The sequence below is a fragment of the Schistocerca piceifrons genome, chromosome 4, assembly GCF_021461385.2.
Source record: "Schistocerca piceifrons isolate TAMUIC-IGC-003096 chromosome 4, iqSchPice1.1, whole genome shotgun sequence".
Classification (NCBI taxonomy): Eukaryota; Metazoa; Arthropoda; class Insecta; order Orthoptera; family Acrididae; genus Schistocerca; species Schistocerca piceifrons.
In genome coordinates, this window is record NC_060141.1 from 86199188 (window position 1) to 86218905 (window position 19718).

Sequence of the window (19718 nt, forward strand, 5' to 3'; positions counted from 1 at the left end):
TCAATTTAACTTATTTGCTCTTGAAGTGTCTGATTATTTGGGCCTTCATCCTAACAAAAGAACTGTTTTAAGATAAGGCTTTGCCTTTTAAATTTCTGTTTTGGTTGAGTTTTGCCTATACGAACTTTTACGTAAGGCCTTTGTTTTTTTTTTTAAACAATTTAATGTTAAGTGTTTGGCTTTCAGCCGATTTTGAATTCAAATTGTTTGCTCTGAAAATCTGATTCTAAATAAAGAACTGTTGTAAGATAAGGCTTTCCTTTTAAATTTCTGATTACGCTTGCGCTTTATGTTATTGACCTTGAGCCATTTTTAAATTGAATTGGCTTTCAGCTGGTAATTAAGTTCCAAAGATTAAAGCTGTGTGTTTAAAATAAAAATTTGTGGGGGGCTCTTGTAATGTTTGATCTAATAATATAATTGTTTGTTCGAGTGTAACTGACACCCCCTTATTTTGGCCCCTTTCCACAATTTAAACTACCTGTTCTGGGGCGCCTCAGTATAAATTTCTACACTGAGTCTTAGGCACATCAAAAACATGGTAAGGTTGCATCATGATCCTCTTCAGTTTCTTCATGTACAGTCTAGGGACTCCCCATGTATATACAGGGGATGTGTGACCGGGTGTGAAGTCACGTTTCGTCCACGTACATCACACGGTTCGCATTTTCACAGTACTTTTTTGGCGTTGTAGCACTATTTTCAAGATGTGTTTGAGTTACTTTGGGATTTGTTACTCATTGTTTGCTTTTTGATTGGACAGCAATCGACATCCAGCGGAAATATAACATTTTATCTGATCATGTGGGCTGTGCTGCTGATGGTTCAGATGGCTCTAAGCACTATGGACTTAACATCTGAGGTCATCAGTCCCCTGGACTTAGAACTACTTAAACCTAACTAACCTAATGACATCACACACATCCATGCCCGCGGCAGGATTCGAACCAGTGACCGCAGCAGCAGCGCGGTTCCGGACTGAAGCGCCTAGAACCGCTCGGTCACAACGGCCGGCTGGCTGTGCTGCCTCCTCGGCTTTAGCCTACGTCACATTTGCCGACTACACAGTGATGGGTTGCGATGGGTTGTTGCCCCACTTCTTCGAGTCCACCACAACCGGAACAACCTGCAGTTCGAGCGCAGATGAAGCCCCCTCCACCGTCCGGGCCGAGTCTTCCGATTCCGGCGCTGGTGGCTCCCATACCGCCGGCCTGCAGACTGCCGACCCACACGCCACTGGACCGCAAGTTCCCGACCTGCAAGCTGACAGCCCTTACGGCACTCATATACTACTAGCACACTCAATACTCTCCTCCACTTGCTTCAACCTTCCATTTCTTGAATGTTCAAGTACTGTCCTCTTCATGTCACCTTCTCGGTCCGATGGTGACGATATTATTTCGACTCTGATGACCACACTTTGTCCCGCCTGGACACGTTGCCATTGTTTCACCCTTTTCTTTGCCTCCTACCAAAGTTCAGCCATCATCTCCGAGTCCTGCTTCATCTCTTTCTTCCCTTCAGCGTGGGGTTCCCACTCTCCTCCAACAGGCACACTCATGGCGCACGACACACTTTCTCCTGGGATCTGCTCTGTGTCGCTCTACTCTGGTCGCTGACCTCCGACGTCTCCAGGCTTGGTCTTCTCCTAAGTCCTCCAGGGCCTCCTAGTTCCAGCTGACCAGCTGAGTCTTTCCTAGGGTTACCGTCTGTCAGTTTTCCTCCCTGTTTCATTGGTCACAGAAGCACCGCTGCAAACCTGATCTTAGGGTCAAAATCTTGTGGTCAAACCCCGTGTCCATCGAATTTCATTAATAGCAAGTATTTTTTACTTTTATTTAAATTTCGTATTTATTGTCAAATGGAAATGATCTCAGATAAATAATCAATCAAAGTTTTATGTTACCGAACCATGGCATTATTGTACTTGGTCTCCTGTGGCCGTTATCGGAAACATTCGCTGATGCTACAGTAAAATAATACAGGGGTGGGTTCCGCTGCATAACTATAGTTGTACTGTCCTTACTTCCCTCCGCAAACCCGATTAAATTCTGAGTCATGATAAACTCAGCGACGCGCCCTCCCTCCTAGTGCAATAACATAGTGAAATAACATCTTTTTTATTTGTATTTGTTGGGCCTAAGAAATAAGTTATATATTGATACAACCAAGCGACATTAATTATTGTTAAATGAGAAAGTTACTTACATTAATAATAATGACAAATTCTGTAAATGTTTGTTTCCCTGCAACACGGAAGAAAAAACTATTAGAGGACTCAAAACGAAAATAATGAAATTAAATTAAATTACTCTTAATAAACAATGTTCGGCATTTAAACGTATTCGTAAATATGTATGTATGTAATATTGTGTCTCACTGTTTAGAGGCACAAAACGCGTGGGTGTTTCCAGCTCGTTTCCAAATGCAAATAAGTAGGAGGCCGAGTTGATAGGAGCTGAAGGAGTCCAGGTTGCAATAATATGCGGTACGGCACACTGTTAGAGAGAAGGATTATTATTCAAGAAACACATAGTACAATGAAATTACTTATCTTCAGCAGTTTGTAGGACTGCAGCTGCGGCTATGAACTGACAATCTCGTAACAAGGAATACCATTAACTAATACAACATATTCTCAGGGACTAAGCCTGATGGGCCCTCCTCAGAGAATCAATGCAAACATTATAGAACTGGCTGAGGGCCTATTATGAAAGTGCGTCTGCCTAGGTTGAAATCTAGCTAAGAAGTGAACGAGGCACACTCCAGTTCCGTCGAGCTGCACAGCCCGCTAGAGTGCGCTGTGCTCGGCAGACGACGGGCTGCCAACCTTGTGTTGGCGCGGCGTTCTAGTAGTATCTGTGGCAATGATACTACATGTAACCGGAGTGGTTAATACAAAACCTCATGTTAAAGCTGTTGTACAGCGGAAAATAGCATCCTCTTCATGAAGTATGAAATTAGGGCTGCTTATAAAATGGAAGATGCTCTACGTTCTAAAATGTATACATTACATATTTCATTGAATAACATGATGTACCTTCTTTTCTTTTGCGTTTTACTCGAAGTAATAGATGATAAAATTGATTACATGTGGGAATTCATTGAAAAAAGTCGCAGTGTGAAAATTGATGAATTGTGTGCACAACAAATTGATACTCCCTCTAAGTTACCTGCACCGGTGTATCAGTTTTATGCACGAGGTATCAATTTAATGGACCATAATATTTGGTCATCTGAAACAACCTTCCTCAACAAAGGGCTAAGAGATAAAATAACACCTACGTTAATTATGCTTACTTCAAATTAGCATCATTGCTGATATAAGAGTTCAGACTACATGGGACAAACAACATAAACAAGATACATACAACATTTCCTTAGAACCAAAGAATTAACAGACTGTAACGCACACAAGTTACTACGAGATAAGATTCGTTGCAGTAAGGCACGCAACCGTCTAGTACGGTGGCTTCAGGATGGCTATGTCTTCATTTTTTTTTTTCACTCTGCTCACAGAGCAGCTGACGCTGCCGGCCGTGAAAACTGCATAGAGTAATAGTCGATACGAAGATTCATACCCTCTACAAATGTAAATAATACATATTAGTTATTATCTGATTTTGTTGAAATTTGGTACACAAACTTTTTTTATTAATGGAAAGATGCTGGCAAAATTTCAGATTTTTATTTATTATAGTTCCAGAGATAAAGAGAATTTCCTAAAAGTCCTAAAACCTACGCTTCTGAACAATAACATATTGACTTCCATTATCATTTGAAGCCATCACAAAGTTGTCAGTGCATAAAAATCAATTAATTATAATTTTCTTTCTAAAACTTTTACCACTTTACATTACGTAATATAAAAATCGGTCAAAATAATTATTTGATTATATTTTGTTATGTGAGTGCGTGAAAATAATTCAGAGAGTGTATGTGCGATATACGTTAGAATTTAATATTCATTTTACGTAAAACCTTGTAAAAACGAACCGTGAGAAAGTTATGTTGCAAACACGATTCAGGTGGCGTGTGTCGGTGTGTGCTTGCTTTTGTACAAAAGCAGTCAGAATGTAAGTTAGAGGCGGAATAAGTTCATTTATCAATTTGAAGAATATTTCGCACTTTCCTTATTTTGATTGAACATAATACAAGAAATTGACGTTTTGCTGACATTAATTATTATCAGATTAGTGATTGGATAAGGCAAGATTTGCCGCGAGAATGATCAGGAAGGAACGTTCTGATTGGTCGTTTAGATCAACAGCCAATCAGAATTAAGCTGTTACTGCACGAAAAGAGGAATGGCATATAGGAGAGTACCTCGAGAGGAGTCGCTTGCTAGCCGGTCTACGGATAACACGATGTTAGATCGCTTCTTAAAAATACTCTGTAAGATAAGGAAATAGTGAGTTAATTTCGGTTAAAACATATCGTAACTGAAGCGACTGGAGTTATGAACATTTTAATGAAAGTGTGGTTCAAAAATGGTTCAAATGGCTCCAAGCACTATGGGACTTAATATCTGAGGTCATCAGTCCCCTAGACTTAGAACTACTTAAACCTGACTAACCTAAGTACATCACACACATCCATGCCCGAGGCAGGATTCGAACCTGCGACGGTAGCGGTCGCGCGGCTCCAGACTGAAGCGCCCAGAACCGCTCGGCCACAAGGGCTGGTGAAAGCTTGGTGTTCCTAAGTTAAACAGTTCGAGAGATATGAGCGTGTGAACTTTCTGGTCGCAATAACAAATCCGCGTGGGGAGTTTCGTGCTCTATCCGGAGTATTTAGGCAAGCACCTCTTACGAAGAAGACCACTGAAACGTCCGAATGTTCAACTCGAGAATAGTGGGTCTGTGACTGGTAGAACGTAAAAATTAGTCGGGTCGGACTTGCTAAGATTCTGGCTACTTTTTCGAGTGAATATTAGTGATACAGACAGTGAACTTTCAATTATAAAGTTTCACCATACTAAATATGCACTTGATAGACACTTCATGTGCTTCAGTATAAATAAAAAACGTAGTTAATGTAATTTTAAACGCTTTTCTGCAAGTATACTGAGTATCCCGAACGCCCGATTTTTAATCATGAACTTTCAGGAACTGACTTTCAACTAGAGTTATGTGGCCTCTGTGTGGTAGCTATTAGGTAGTGGTTTCATCAACGCTGCTTTACACTGCCTAGCACGTATCTGCTACCACAGAGTGAAGGGACTCGGCAAGAATCCTATCGAGGTAGATGGACTGAACGATAGCGTTAACAACAACACAGACGACCGACGCGGCCCCGCCGCGAGACAATAAGAAAAGACGTAAAAATACGAGTAATCAGAAAATGTCACTAGTTAAAGGGATTAACAATAAACTTTTGTTACATTATTCTAATATCGCGAAAGTGGATAAAGGTAGTGCCTTTGTGGTTATCTATGAAGAGGAATGCATTTCTAAAATAATAGAATTCTTTAATGAAAAACATAGCAAAACATCCAGTTACAAAATTTGAAGCTACCAGTGGAAAGTTAGTTGATAAAAATGACTGCCTATTTCCACAGCTACCTAGGCTTAGAGCTCAAGTTACATAAGACTGAACCAGATACAGCCAATTGTGAATATTATTAACTGCCCTTCATACGTGCTTAACAAAAGCTCTATGAAACTTTGAAAGAACTCTGCAATTTAGAAGACAATTATAATGTTAAGAACAGGTATGAATAGCAACAAATATTTACAATACAATTATTTCGGCAGGAGCTAGGTATGCCTCACTGGATATAAAAATTAATATACTAACATCCCAATAGCAGAAACTATTCAGATTATTAAAAATAAGCATGGAAAACATAGTACGATGAATTTTGAGGAAATTGTAGAACTATTACACTGTTTAGAACCAAGTTATATTTTAATACATTTAATAACAAGTTTTATGTACAGAATGTTGAGTTAGCCACAGGGACACATTTTCTTCGTATTCTTAGGAAACCCGCCATGACTGATGGTGTTATTAATGCTCTTTCTCGTTATCTCACGAAATACAAGAGAGCGTTCTTTTAACAATAAGAACAGTATGATTGAAATTCCTTTGTCCCCAGCTGAAATACAGAAAAAGTTACTGTTTCAAAAACGAGCTGCATTTTCCAATGACTATGATGGACAAATTATTGGTGACATGTTTCAGAAAACACGATCAAAGCAACTGCTGCTACCCCTAAAATGATATACTGTGGATCAGGAGTATATAAATTAACCCTCAATGAGTAAGAGACAATATACAGGGTGATTATGATTAAAGTTACGCTTTGAAACCGCTGTAGTCAGAATGACGTCAGATTGCACCGGTATATTGTCGGAGAAGGGGAATAACGTGTGGCTGAAGGAAAATAAATAGCTACAAATTATAGCAATAGATGGTGCTGTAATTATCGTAATTTAATGGTGGTCGACTACAAATGACAAATGAATCATACAATAATGACTACAGTGTACGTTTGACGTTAAACACACTGTACTAGTGTGTGCAGGGGTGTACAGGTGTGATACTGTTCGCTACGTAAGCCCGTGCATCACGGCAACATCATATCACATTGGATGGGAAAAATCGGTTTTTAATTGTCCTGAGGCCAAAAACCGCCTAAAAAGCATAAATCATGTCGGTTTTTAATTGACCTGAGGCCTAAAACCGCATAAAAAGCACCAGTCACATCGGTTTTTGACTGTCCTGGGGTCAAAAACCTCGTAAAAAGCATCAATCAAAATCAGATTGGATTATTAATTTCCATATGACTGGCGCAAAACATGTTCAGTAAGCTATCCACCGTTTTCTCCAACACGTTGAAATCGATAAACAGCTTGTTCCACAACTGATACAAGTGTTTCTGTGGTCAAGTTCAGAATGTGTTGCGCAATGCGTGCGTTCATTGCAGCTAAGTTAGCAATCGGAACACTGAACACAACATCTTTCAGATAGCCCCACAGCCAGAAGTCACACGGATTAAGATCAGGTGATCGGGACGGCCAGGCTGTAGGGAAATGGCGGCTGATAATTCGAGCATTTCCGAAATGGCGCTTCAGCAGCTGCTTAACTAGATTTGCAATGTGCCATCTTACATAAAAATAATCCGATCCACACTTCCACGCTGTTGGAGAGCTGGGATGATGTGGTTGCGCAAAAGACCCTCGTAGCGCTTAATGTGGCCCTGCGAGAAATGATGCCGTAAACCCGCACTACACAGTGACCTGTTCAGGACGAAATGGTGCTGGTTGATTTGCGTGTGGATTTTGCGTTGCCTATGTTCGACAGTTCTGTGTATTGACATATCCTGTAAGATGGAAGTGGGCTTCGTCTGTCCACAAAAGCTTCCACGGCCAATCATTGTCCACTTCCAAGCGAACAAGAAATTCTTTGCACTCCACCACTCGTCTCCTCCTGCATTTCCTCCTGACGTCGACTCAATTTGTTTCCTCCCTCTACCACGTTGCACAACAAAAGAAACCACCTTTTGTAATTTCAGAATCATTTTCTCCAGACCCACGGCAGTCATCGGACTAACGCGTTTTTTTTAAACTCAGCAGTGTCCGTAACTTCTGGAGAGCGACGTGTCACAGTCATCATTCTTGTAGTACAGCTTTGCAAGCAGAACTCGATCCTGCATTGAGACCAGTCATCGAACGTCGCGGACACAAAAGGACGAAAAGCCGTGTATTCGGCGTGTTTATACCAACTTCAATGGGTCAAGCGCATGACAGGTGTTTTCATTTACGTATTCTGACACATACAGTGCCATTTATTGATCAGTTTTCAAACTATTTTTTTTCTTCTGTCATACCTTTCCCCCCTTCTCCGATAATATTCCGTTGCAATTTGACGCATTCTGACCAGTGGTGTTATTTCTACAGCGTTTTTAAAGCTTAACTTTAATTAGTGCAATTACCCTGCATATTGACCAGACTGGTTGTAGTTCAAGGAACATGTCTCAGGTGTGTCATGTAATAGATCAGTTTTCGGACAACACCTTGCTAACAGCAAATAATTAGAAAGCGATATAACGGAAAATCTTTAATTTGTGCACCACACTTCTGAAAGTTTACTTCTGTATATTTTAGAAGAGTTCGCAATATTTGTGCATTAGAAAAACAACCCGTCAGCTCTTTTTAAAAACAGTTCGATTTCCACGATGAAGCCTTTTTATTCTTATTAGAAGATATTATTTAAGCAAGAGGCTCCCTGTTTTTCTAGGTGTACTTCAGGTTTTTGTTTTGACTCTTACAGAATTTTCATATCATAGCCAATTGTAAAATGACAATGATTCTTACAACAGTACCTGTTTATTCTAGAGGTTACTGTCTCCTCTACGTAAAAGACGCATATTTGGTAAAATGTATCACATCAATGATTTCAGCTATTCCATTTTTGTAACTGATATTTATACGTTTTTAACACAGTTTCATACATCGACTTCAGTTCTTGGGAAAATTTTTTACTAACTTTCAATTTTCAAATATCGGGCAACGTCTTGCTGTTGACAACAAAATTTCAGCCCACTGGCGTCACTTCTGTTAGCGACACCATTCTCTTCATATTTGGCGGTGAGTATTGACCACTGTCATCAAGGGAACACATGGCGTCCATCGAATACATCTTTGGAAACCGACAGCCATTTCGACAACGATGTCTCCATGCAAACGGCCTTCTTAGGCATTCTAATTGATGCCACGAAACGGCACTCATTTACCACGAAGCTTGTAATTTTCCGTATTACCTTGAAGTATTTTTTAACACTCCAGTTATAGTAATGTGAATACTGATGTATTGAATCTTTACATAGGCATTTCGTATATCTTATTCCATTATGAATGTATATTTGATGACTTAATAGCAGTTGTTAAGGAAACAGCGTCTTGATAATTCTAAATATTGTCTCTGGATGACGTTCTGGGTCACAGTTTAACCTATCACGTTGGTTTGTTGTTTAATGTATTATAAAAGCGATTTTAAAGTATGCGATGTCCATAGGGTCTTGAAATTCCTATTTTTTAGCTGTTTATGTTTTTAAAAATAGACTTTCAAATCTTAACATATGACATAGAAATAGCTTACCATTAACTCACTTACGTCATGCGGCTGATGCGCTCCCACTTTCCCTGTATTTATCCTGTGTCTTCTCAGCCAGCAGCAACATTTTTGGGACTGGAATCAATACACCTGCTCCAAATGGTATCATAGTCAGTTGGATGGGTAGTTTTAACGTAAATTCTTTTTAATATTTACTGACTTCCCAATGTAAATCAACACTATTAATTTTTGTATTTACAATCAATTATCTGAAAATGGCTTGCTACTATGGGCCGAAATATGTCATATTTTTAACAAATGACTATGTGACCGAGACTCTTTTTACCGGTTTTATTGATGAAGAAATTAGTAGTAGCAGAGGAGATATAGACTACCCAGCAAAATTATGCTTGATTAGTTGACTAGCAGGTTTTTATGCCGATTCTATTCAGCCTCTTTTATCTCTTTTACACAAGAGGAATCTGTTAGATAACTCCTGTCAGGGATGCCTGTCACAATGATTGTTAGCTCCTTTATTTTACGCACAGTGACTCTTAAAGTTTTGGTGACTGTTTTAGTTGGTTCATGTAAACTGTTGAAGATGTGACCGTTCCGGTCGCGGGGTGGCCGTGAACGAATGTGCGGCGGGACCAAACGGGAGCAGCCCACGAACAAACAAGACGGACGAACGGGAAAGGATGGACATGCACAACGACATACGGCCGAGAAAGACTACAAGAAAAACAACACGCAAGAAGCAACGGGGTCACAAGCGAAAACCTCACGAAATCTACAACGTCCTGTCATACACGGAAATAAGCAAAGTAAACATGATTTCTGTAAGCGAGTTATCCAGACTCACGCGGATATCAGACTGCCTCGCTGAGTGAGAGGCAGGCGCATAAATACATGATAGGGTACGTCGTTATTGGGCGATGGGACCATATGCTCCACAGTGACACCTTCACATTATACGCGGGTGAGGAGCGCGCGCAGCCACTGCTTACGGAGCGACTGCTGCAGATACAGGGTGTTTCAAAAATGACCGGTATATTTGAAACGGCAATAAAAACTAAACGAGCAGCGATAGAAATACACCGTTTGTTGCAATATGCTTGGGACAACAGTACATTTTCAGGCGGACAAACTTTCGAAATTACAGTAGTTGCAATTTTCAACAACAGATGGCGCTGCAAGTGATGTGAAAGATATAGAAGACAACGCAGTCTGTGGGTGCGCCATTCGGTACGTCGTCTTCCTGCTGTAAGCGTGTGCTGTTCACAACGTGCAAGTGTGCTGTAGAACACATGGTTTATTCCTTAGAACAGAGGATTTTTCTGGTGTTGGAATTCCACCGCCTATAACACAGTGTTGTTGCAACAAGACGCAGTTTTCAACGGAGGTTTAATGTAACCAAAGGACCGAAAAGCGATACAATAAAGGATCTGTTTGAAAAATTTCAACGGACTGGGAACGTGACGGATGAACGTGCTGGAAAGGTAGGGCGACCACGTACGGCAACCACAGAGGGCAACGCGCAACTAGTGCAGCAGGTGATCCAACAGCGGCCTCGGGTTTCTGTTTGCCGTGTTGCAGCTGCTGTCCAAATGACGCCAACGTCCACGTATCGTCTCATGCGCCAGAGTTTACACCTCTATCCATACAAAATTCAAACGCGGCAATCCCTCAGCGCCGCTACCATTGCTGCACGAGAGACATTCCCTAACGATATAGTGCACAGGATTGATGATGGCGATATGCATGTGGGCAGCATTTGGTTTACTGACGAAGCTTATTTTTACCTGGACGGCTTCGTCAATAAACAGAACTGGCGCATATGGGGAACCGAAAAGCCCCATGTTGCAGTCCCATCGTCCCTGCATCCTCAAAAAGTACTGGTCTGGGCCGCCATTTCTTCCAAAGGAATCATTGGCCCATTTTTCAGATCCGAAACGATTACTGCATCACGCTATCTGGACATTCTTCGTGAATTTGTGGCGGTACAAACTGCCTTAGACGACACTGCGAACACCTCGTGGTTTATGCAAGATGGTGCCCGGCCACATCGCACGGCCGACGTCTTTAATTTCCTGAATGAATATTTCGATGATCGTGTGATTGCTTTGGGCTATCCGAAACATAGAGGAGGCGGCGTGGATTGGCCTCCCTATTCGCCAGACATTAACCCCTGTGACTTCTTTCTATGGGGACACTTGAAAGACCAGGTGTACCGCCAGAATCCAGAAACAATTGAACAGCTGAAGCAGTACATCTCATCTGCATGTGAAGCCATTCCGCCAGACACGTTGCCAAACGTTTCGGGTAATTTCATTCAGAGACTACGCCATATTATTGCTACGCAAGGTGGATATGTGGAAAATATCGTACTATAGAGTTTCCCAGTCCGCAGCGCCATCTGTTGTTGAAAATTGTAACTACTGTAATTTCGAAAGTTTGTCTGCCTGAAAATGTACTGTTGTCCCAAGCATATTGCAACAAACGGTGTATTTCTAGCGCTGCTCGTTTAGTTTTTATTGCCGTTTCGAATATACCAGTCATTTTTGAAACACCCTGTACCTGTAGTGGTAATCGAGGTCCATGCCGTCTGGCGCGGATTCGAAATCCGCTGCGCGCGGTACCAGATAAATACTATTTTCTCCACCATGTGTTGTCACGTGCCGACATTCTATGAACAACATTTCTTTAAACTGTCGTGTACGCAACCAACACGATTCACAAAGGAGTATTCGCGATTATTTATTTATTTCGATACGAACGGTTTTCTTTGCAACTTCACCCTTCTTACGACTAATACTGACTATTCTCAATTCGAACGATCATCGCGTCATTTATAGTTTTTTGTAGTGAGCTGAATCATTTCCGAAAGTTGAAATCTTTTGCACATAAGAACTTAAAGATATCTATTATACTGCGTCGCGAACTAAACCAAGGTTCTGAGAGTCTATTTTCTGTAATGTTAGTGTATTACAATAAAACACAACCACAGTTACAACAATTTTAATTAATTCTTCCAGTATGTGCAATGTAGGTTAGCTGAATTCATTGTAATAGTTCATTCTAAATTCTCCAAACGCATTTTAGCAAACACGAAGTAGGTTTTTCATCTTACCATAAGAAGTACAAGTCTGAAAGAAGAATCTTGTTCTTCTTACTAAGCTCTCTTTGCACTATGTTGCATACCATTATAATGTGATTTTTAATATCAACTAAGCCATATTTTTCCTATTTCAATCAGTGTTTGCTCTAAATTTTTGAAAGTCTATGTACTGCTACCTGGCCTCGAGTCCTAGTTGCCCGTTTCCAATCACTTGTAGGCTACTAAGACTTTGTCTTCTTTCAAAATATTTATCGAGTGAGGAAACTGCTGGTCAAAGCTACAAATGTATGGCAACACACACGAGGTCCCAAAATGACTGTTTAGGAACATTTTACAAAACTTGCATTGAGAGACAGTTATCGGATGTATTTGAAGTTTCCTCATAAACAAACGACAACTTTTACCCTCCTGAAGTTGGGTTCTGTTTCCTGACTGAGACATTCCCTAGTTTTGATTTCACCTCAGTCTCTCTTTAGTTGGTGCATTTTGCTGCTCCCATCGCTGTGATATATGAGCTGTAGTGAAACTACCTAGCAAGCATATACCTGGCTAGTCATGTTGGATTGATAGCGCAACTTGTAAGGTGCAACAGGCTAAAGAGTCCCGTGAATCTTCCCAGGCCTGCGGAAACGCAAGTTGGCGTGCTTTAGCCACTGTGCTTTGATACACGTGTACTCTTGTGTCTCCGTTGCGGCAGGTTGAGCTGCTTTAATAGCTAGGGGAGATAAGGTGAAAAGAGCATTCATACCCTTCTGCAACACTTCGCAACAGAGTCTTTGACCGCACCCCAATAATTACGTAAATTCTACTTTTGTTATACATAAGACATGTTTCTAACATTAACGCCACATTACTGACTGTCTGACCAAAAAAAACCTTCTGAAATTGTATTTTCAGACCCCAGCAAGAAATGGAGTTTTTGAATGTTGTAACCCGATAAATCCAATACCCCATTCTCAGCTACCATAAATAGAAGAGCTATAACAACTAAAGATAGGAATAGGATAAGAGGTATCATGGGGACTCCTCTTTTGGCTCATTATAGAACTGTATCAGATACGGACAAAGGAAGCTAGTGTGCAATACCGAAATCAAATTAAAAGATGTTTTCAAACATACAGGTAATTCTACTGCTCTTAGACGACAAAAGACCTGCTGCACATCTGCAACTGGATTGCAAACATAAGAGGTAAATTAATATTACTAATATATTTAGGAACATCAACCTAAAAATTCTGTTATCCAAAGATTTGGAAATATGGCTGTCGCGCAAAACCTTAGACCAGTTTGTCCTTCAGCGCAACAAATTCTTTCAGATGAGACACTTTTACATAACATTTTAGTCACTGTAAATTATTTTTGCTTTATTGTTCTAAGGTGTCAGAACCATTTATGGACAGAGTGGATGTTCAAATATTGTTGCATTCACATTTGTATACATTCCAAATGGTTTAATTCACAAGCGAACTTCTCTTTCGTGCTAAAAGTATTATAAATTAAATTATTGCTTGCCAGCAGGCAGCATGTTTCAAGTGTGAAGTACTTATTTGTTCTTAGTTTCGTGACCTCACATCCCCAAATTTGGTGGGGAAGGCATGACTATATACACATTCTGGAGAGACACCACTAGTAATTCGGAGTGAAATGTCAATGGGGCATGTCATGTGACTTAAAACTCATGTATTTGTTGTGACTGTGCTTCAAAATTAAGTTCGCAAATCGGAAACAACATGGCAGATATTTTGATATTGTGGCTCTTGTGAACTGTTATTTCTGTGAACGGTGTTTACCAAATAAAGCAAGTACTCCGAATTAACGTGTCTACTTATTTATTAATACGTGGAACATAGCACTTTTAGTACAAGTGAACTCAAGGACCAATGTTCTGGAATGGTCTGCAGCTAACATTATTCGTCATTGTAATCAATGAGCTCAATTATTGTATGTGGACTGGTGACATAATTTAAGTTATGGGGGCTCAAATTTAACAACCGAGTTCAGAATATTCTTCTGACCTGTGACATGGAGCATTTTCATCCATAAAAATTCTGCCATTGTATGGGAACGTGAAGTTCATTAATGGCTGCAGACGTTCCCCAGGTAGCCGAACATAATCATTTCCCTTCAAAGATCTGTTCAGTTGGACCAGAGGATGCAGTCCATTTCATGTAAACAGCCCACACTCGAACACTACCATCACCTCTTAGCAATCGAAACCAGGATCCATCTGTCCAGGCAATGGTTTTCCAGTCGCTTAGGATCCAGCCGATAGCCGATATGGTTACGGGCCCAAGACAGACGTTGGAGACGACGCAGTTCTGTTAGCAAAGGCAATCCCATCTGTCGGCTGCTGCCTTAGCCCATTAACGCCAAATTTCGCCGCACTGTGTTAACAGGTACTATAGTTGTACGTCCCACACTGATTTCTGCGGTTATTTCACGCAGTGTTACTTGCCTTTTAACACTGACAATTGTACGCAAACACTGCTGCTATCGGTCGTTAAGTGAAGGCCGTTATCCGCTTCGTTGTCACTGGTGAGAGATAATGCCTAACATTTGGTATTCTTGGCATGTTCTTCAGTGCGGATCACTGAATATTGAGTTCCCTAATGATTTCCGAAATGGAATGTTCCATGTGTCTAGCTCCAACTACCATTCCGAGTTCAAAGGTCGCTATCTTCCGTAGCGTGCCGCTTGGTGAAGCCGCGCGGTATTGGGCACCTAGCCACGGTTCGCGCGGCTCCACTCGTCGGAGGTTCGAGTCCTCCCACGTGCAATTGCATGGGTGTTTCTGTTGTCCTTAGTGTAAGTTAGTTTAAGTTAGATTAAGTAGTGGGTAAGTCTCGGGAGCGATGACCTCAGCAGTTTGGTCCCAGAGGAACTTATCACAAATTTCCAAAATTTCGAACCTTCCGTTGTGTGGCCACAAACCTTTCCACGTGAAACACCTGTGTACAAATGACTTCTCCACCATTGCACTGCCATTTTATAACTCGTGTATATCATACTACTGCCGTCTGTGTATGTGTATATCGCTGTCCCATGGCTTTTGTCAGCTCAGTGTAGTTTAATAAACATTCCCTCTCTCTTGCTCTGCCTATTTCGCTGTCCATCCAGAGACAGTGGCTCACCAAAAGTAGCCAGAAAATTTTCACCCAATAACGGGGAACCTCTTTTGTATAAGTGTAAGCTACACTGGTCTTTGACATTTCTTAGCTGAGCACCCCAGAAGATGCTGTAGAAGCTGAAACGTGGATTGTGTGAGAAGAAACTGAAGAGAATCATGTCACGTGCTTACAACCTAGAAGACTTTATCTTCATTAACAACGGCAACGAAAAACCTGTATACTCATATACTTCCAAATTTGTACATAGTTTCTAATAACGCCACATTAATTTTTTTCAACTAGGTGAAAGCTTCCCGTCCGGTAAACAGCTTTAAACTTCCAGAATGAAATTTTCACTCTGCAGCGGAGCGTGCGCTGATATCTGCCAGGAAGTTTCAGCTTTAAGCTTATTACGCCATTTCTTGAAAACGACAAAATTTATTGAAACTTTTTCTCCCAGTGTTGCATATCACATATAGTGTAACGTATATACAGGGTGATTTTTTACACCTTGCATAAACTCCAGGGATTGATCGATTAGAGGATTCGCAACAAAAAAGGTCTAATGAATTTACGTTTAAAAATGCATGGTTTCCATGCTAGAGATCATTTATTGTTGCAGAGACTGCACTATAATACGCGCTGTACCATGCAGCCACAGTTGCAGTATGAATCGTTTTCACTAGGGGGTGGTACTGTTCCTCATACGTCATGCCCTAGCGCCCTCTCCTGCCATAGTAAATGGTAATGTTGTGTCCGATTCACTTCTCTTGCTGACTGATATTGTAGTCAATGTGATACAGCGTTGTACACAATGTACACAATGATTCCGCATTGGAATCGAGAGCTTGCCGAAGTGGTATATATTTACGGGAAGGCAAAAGGTAATGGGCGGTTGACAGCATGGTTGTATCAGGAGACCAACCCCGCCGACAACAACCACAGCATTCAATGTTTGTAACAGTGTTTACCCGTTTTTCTGGGACAAGGTCGTTTCAGGAAGCAGGATATCATGACAGACGTACCGGAAATATTCGGACACCAGACTTGGAGGAAAACGTGATAAACAATGTGGAAGGCAGCGCCGTGTCAGTACCATGCCAGTACATGGTGGCATTCTGCATGACAATTGCTACCACCCTTGTCACTTACAGCGTGTGCAGGGCTTACTAACGACAGATTTGTCACATAGGGAGCTGTTTTGTCACTGGTTTATTCACCAGGCAACCACGATTCCGGGATCTGTGCCATCCACCACATTCACAGATGAGGTTACCTTTACGCAGAGTGGTATCTCCAACTTTCATGACGGTCATCTGTGGAATAGTATACAGAACCCCCGTGGTATGGTGAGAGCGAATCATCAGCATCGGTGCAGCCGGAATGTGTGGGCCGGAACAATTGGCGACCGTATTTTGTGACACGTCTTCCTTCCATGTCTTCTAAGAGGCCGAACCGAGCGCGGTGGCGCAGTGGTTAGCACACTGGACTCGCATTCGGGAGGACGACGGTTCAATCCCGTCTCCGGCCATCCTGATTTAGGTTTTCCGTGATTTCCCTAAATCGTTTCAGGCAAATGCCGGGATGGTTCCTTTGAAAGGGCACGACCGATTTCCTTCCCCATCCTTCCCTAACCCGAGCTTGCACTCCGTCTCTAATGACCTCGTTGTCGACGGGACGTTAAACACCACTAACCTAACCCTAAGAGGCCGGAACCATCGACGTTTCTTGTGGGTAATTTTGCCTCTCCTGCTGGAAGAAGTGTCATTGATGACTCCAAGGGCTATGTGGCTGCTACATGATGGTGCTCCAGCCCACTTCACCGGTAACGTCCGGACGCATGTCCATCGTGTCTTCCCCGGTTAATGGATCGGACAAAGAAGTCCTATTCCATGGTCTGTTTGTTCACTGGATCTCAACCCGTACGATTTCTGGTTATGGGACCATCTCAAAAGTATCGTGTATGCAGAGTCCACTCCAGATGTGGAGACACTAGAGCAGCGTAATCATGTCGCCTTTGGCACTGTTCAGATGCAGCCTGGCCGATGTCAGCGTGTGAGGCAACATGCTAAGGCGTGTTCACGCATGCGTTGAGGCACATGGAAACCATTTTCAACTCATACTTTAACTGTGGCTGATTGGTACAGCGCATGTTGGACACCAGGGTCCGTAGAAATGTACGTATGATTGCATAAACGGTCTATAGCTTGGAAACCATACATTTCCGGACATAAATACATTAGACGCTTTTTGTTCCGTATACTCTCATCGATCAACTCCTAGAGTTTATACAAGGTGAGAAAAACACCGAAACTATATACTCACATACATACAGTTTCGGAAAACAAAGCTTCGTTTGTGCAGTTCTGTCAGCGTCTAACTCGTGATAAGCTTGATATTTAGACTTGACCTCCTTCAAAAACAGCCTAAAAGTTCTGCCTCAAGTATAAATATCTATAATAGTCCTCTACGTACCTCTTTAGGCTACTTTCATCGGACATCGTACGGCTGGGGTAACTAAGGGTTACACTAATCTCCTATTGCAACGACTTCCTGATAACTGGCAGGCACAATGCTTTATGCAGCTGGAGCCGTAGCACTGTGGGCGTCGACAGTGTCAGGCTCCCTTTGGTATATCGCATAAATGGTCGATGTATCGCACTAACTATCAAATATGAACGAATTCAAATGACAGCACTGGGTCGAAAATACGACTAGTGGGGTTTGATGTACTGCGAGGTACTGCCCTTCCTCAAACAGAAGTTGAAAATAATTTATTAAAGCTTGTAGTTCCGTGAACATTTGAACTCAGTGCATTGTTCTCTGTCAATGAAATGGGTGATAGTTCATTCTCTCGTCTCTTAAAACTTTTGCGCATAAATCTTCCTTATTTCATTACGGATTACTGTTTAGCACTAGCCCTATAACTTTTTACCCATCTTGATAAGTGCACTCGAAATTTCTATCATCTATTCGGAGTTATAGGTTGGGATTCGTTTCCATCTCGTTCATAATCTCAAAAGTCGAAACGTTATTGTAAACTCCTATTAATGGTCGAAAATCAGACTACAATTTCGGGAAGGGCGGTCTTAGTGGTATTTTTTTCAGAATGCCTATAAAGTATCATACGTCAATTCCAAAGAATCAGTGGAGACAGACAACATCAAATATACTGGAAAGCAATCCATAAGAAGAAAGAAAATAACATTTATAATCTTTACTCTGCTAAATCTTTCATTGTGCTTCTTCGTACTCTGACACATATGAAAAGAAAGTAAAAACTCAAAACAAAAGAATTAAAAGAAATTGAAAGGAAATTTTTTCATGAAACAGAAGGAAGACGGTTTTTCAGAATAACTTTTTGTTGGAGAAAGCGTTGTTAATGAGCACGTACGTGATAAAGTTTTACCGGTGGCAATATGGACATCTGGCGAAGAAGATCCAGCTTGTCGTTTCTACGAAGTACAGTGTTCAGGCGACAACAAAGGACATCCTTAGACTACGTGCGTGGAATCTTCGCTCTTATCACGACTGTGCTACAACAGAAAAAGATTTCTGCGTCTGCGAGTTTCGTAAATGGATTCAGAAAATAATATAATTTTACTTTGATAGTATGTTGGATTATTAATTTGCTGTTGCACCGCTTACTTTAGTTTTATTTGTTTTTTCGAAAGTTTTTTGTGAATTGTCTAAATTTATTTTTTCATCAAACATTTCCAAAGAAAATTTCCTCCCTTTTACTATGCGCAGTCACGTAGAATTTCAAAACAAAGCCTCTAGCTGTTATGTAATTTCATTACTAGTTTTTTATCCAGTAGATGTGGAGAAGAAAGTTAGAACGGCCTTATACTAAATCTCGTACAACGGAAAGCCAAATCTAATGAGCCAACTTCAGAATTAGTCCTGCCAATCAAAGCTAAGACTAACAACCCTACTCTCTAATTACCTTGTCATTCAGAAGCAACTCTAATAACCTCACTCGCTTCCTCTTCTTCACTACTTATTATTTCTCTGTAGCTCATTTAATTAAGTAGTACTGTGCATTTAACTGATTTAAATAATAAGTTTCATTATTTTAATTAAATGGTCGTATATACAAAGTAGTTTTGAGGATACCACACGGGTTAATAAGAGAAATGTAATGTAATTAGTTACTTTAGATTAAAAACAGAATTTATGAGCGATGTCTCTTCTTTATTGTATCTGATCAGGTAGCTCATGAAATGGTTACATTGAACATAGTTCATGATCTAGCTAACCAACTTGCTGTCAGTAACTGAAGACTCTATGACACACTTCTGTTTGGCCAGTAATAAACACCATCACTTCTTACCTGCTTATCCTTCTCCTTCTTTAAAACAGTTTTTAGCAGTGTAGTGCATACAGCTAAAACAGAAGTCAGTTATTATGATTAACCTATACGCCTGAAAGTT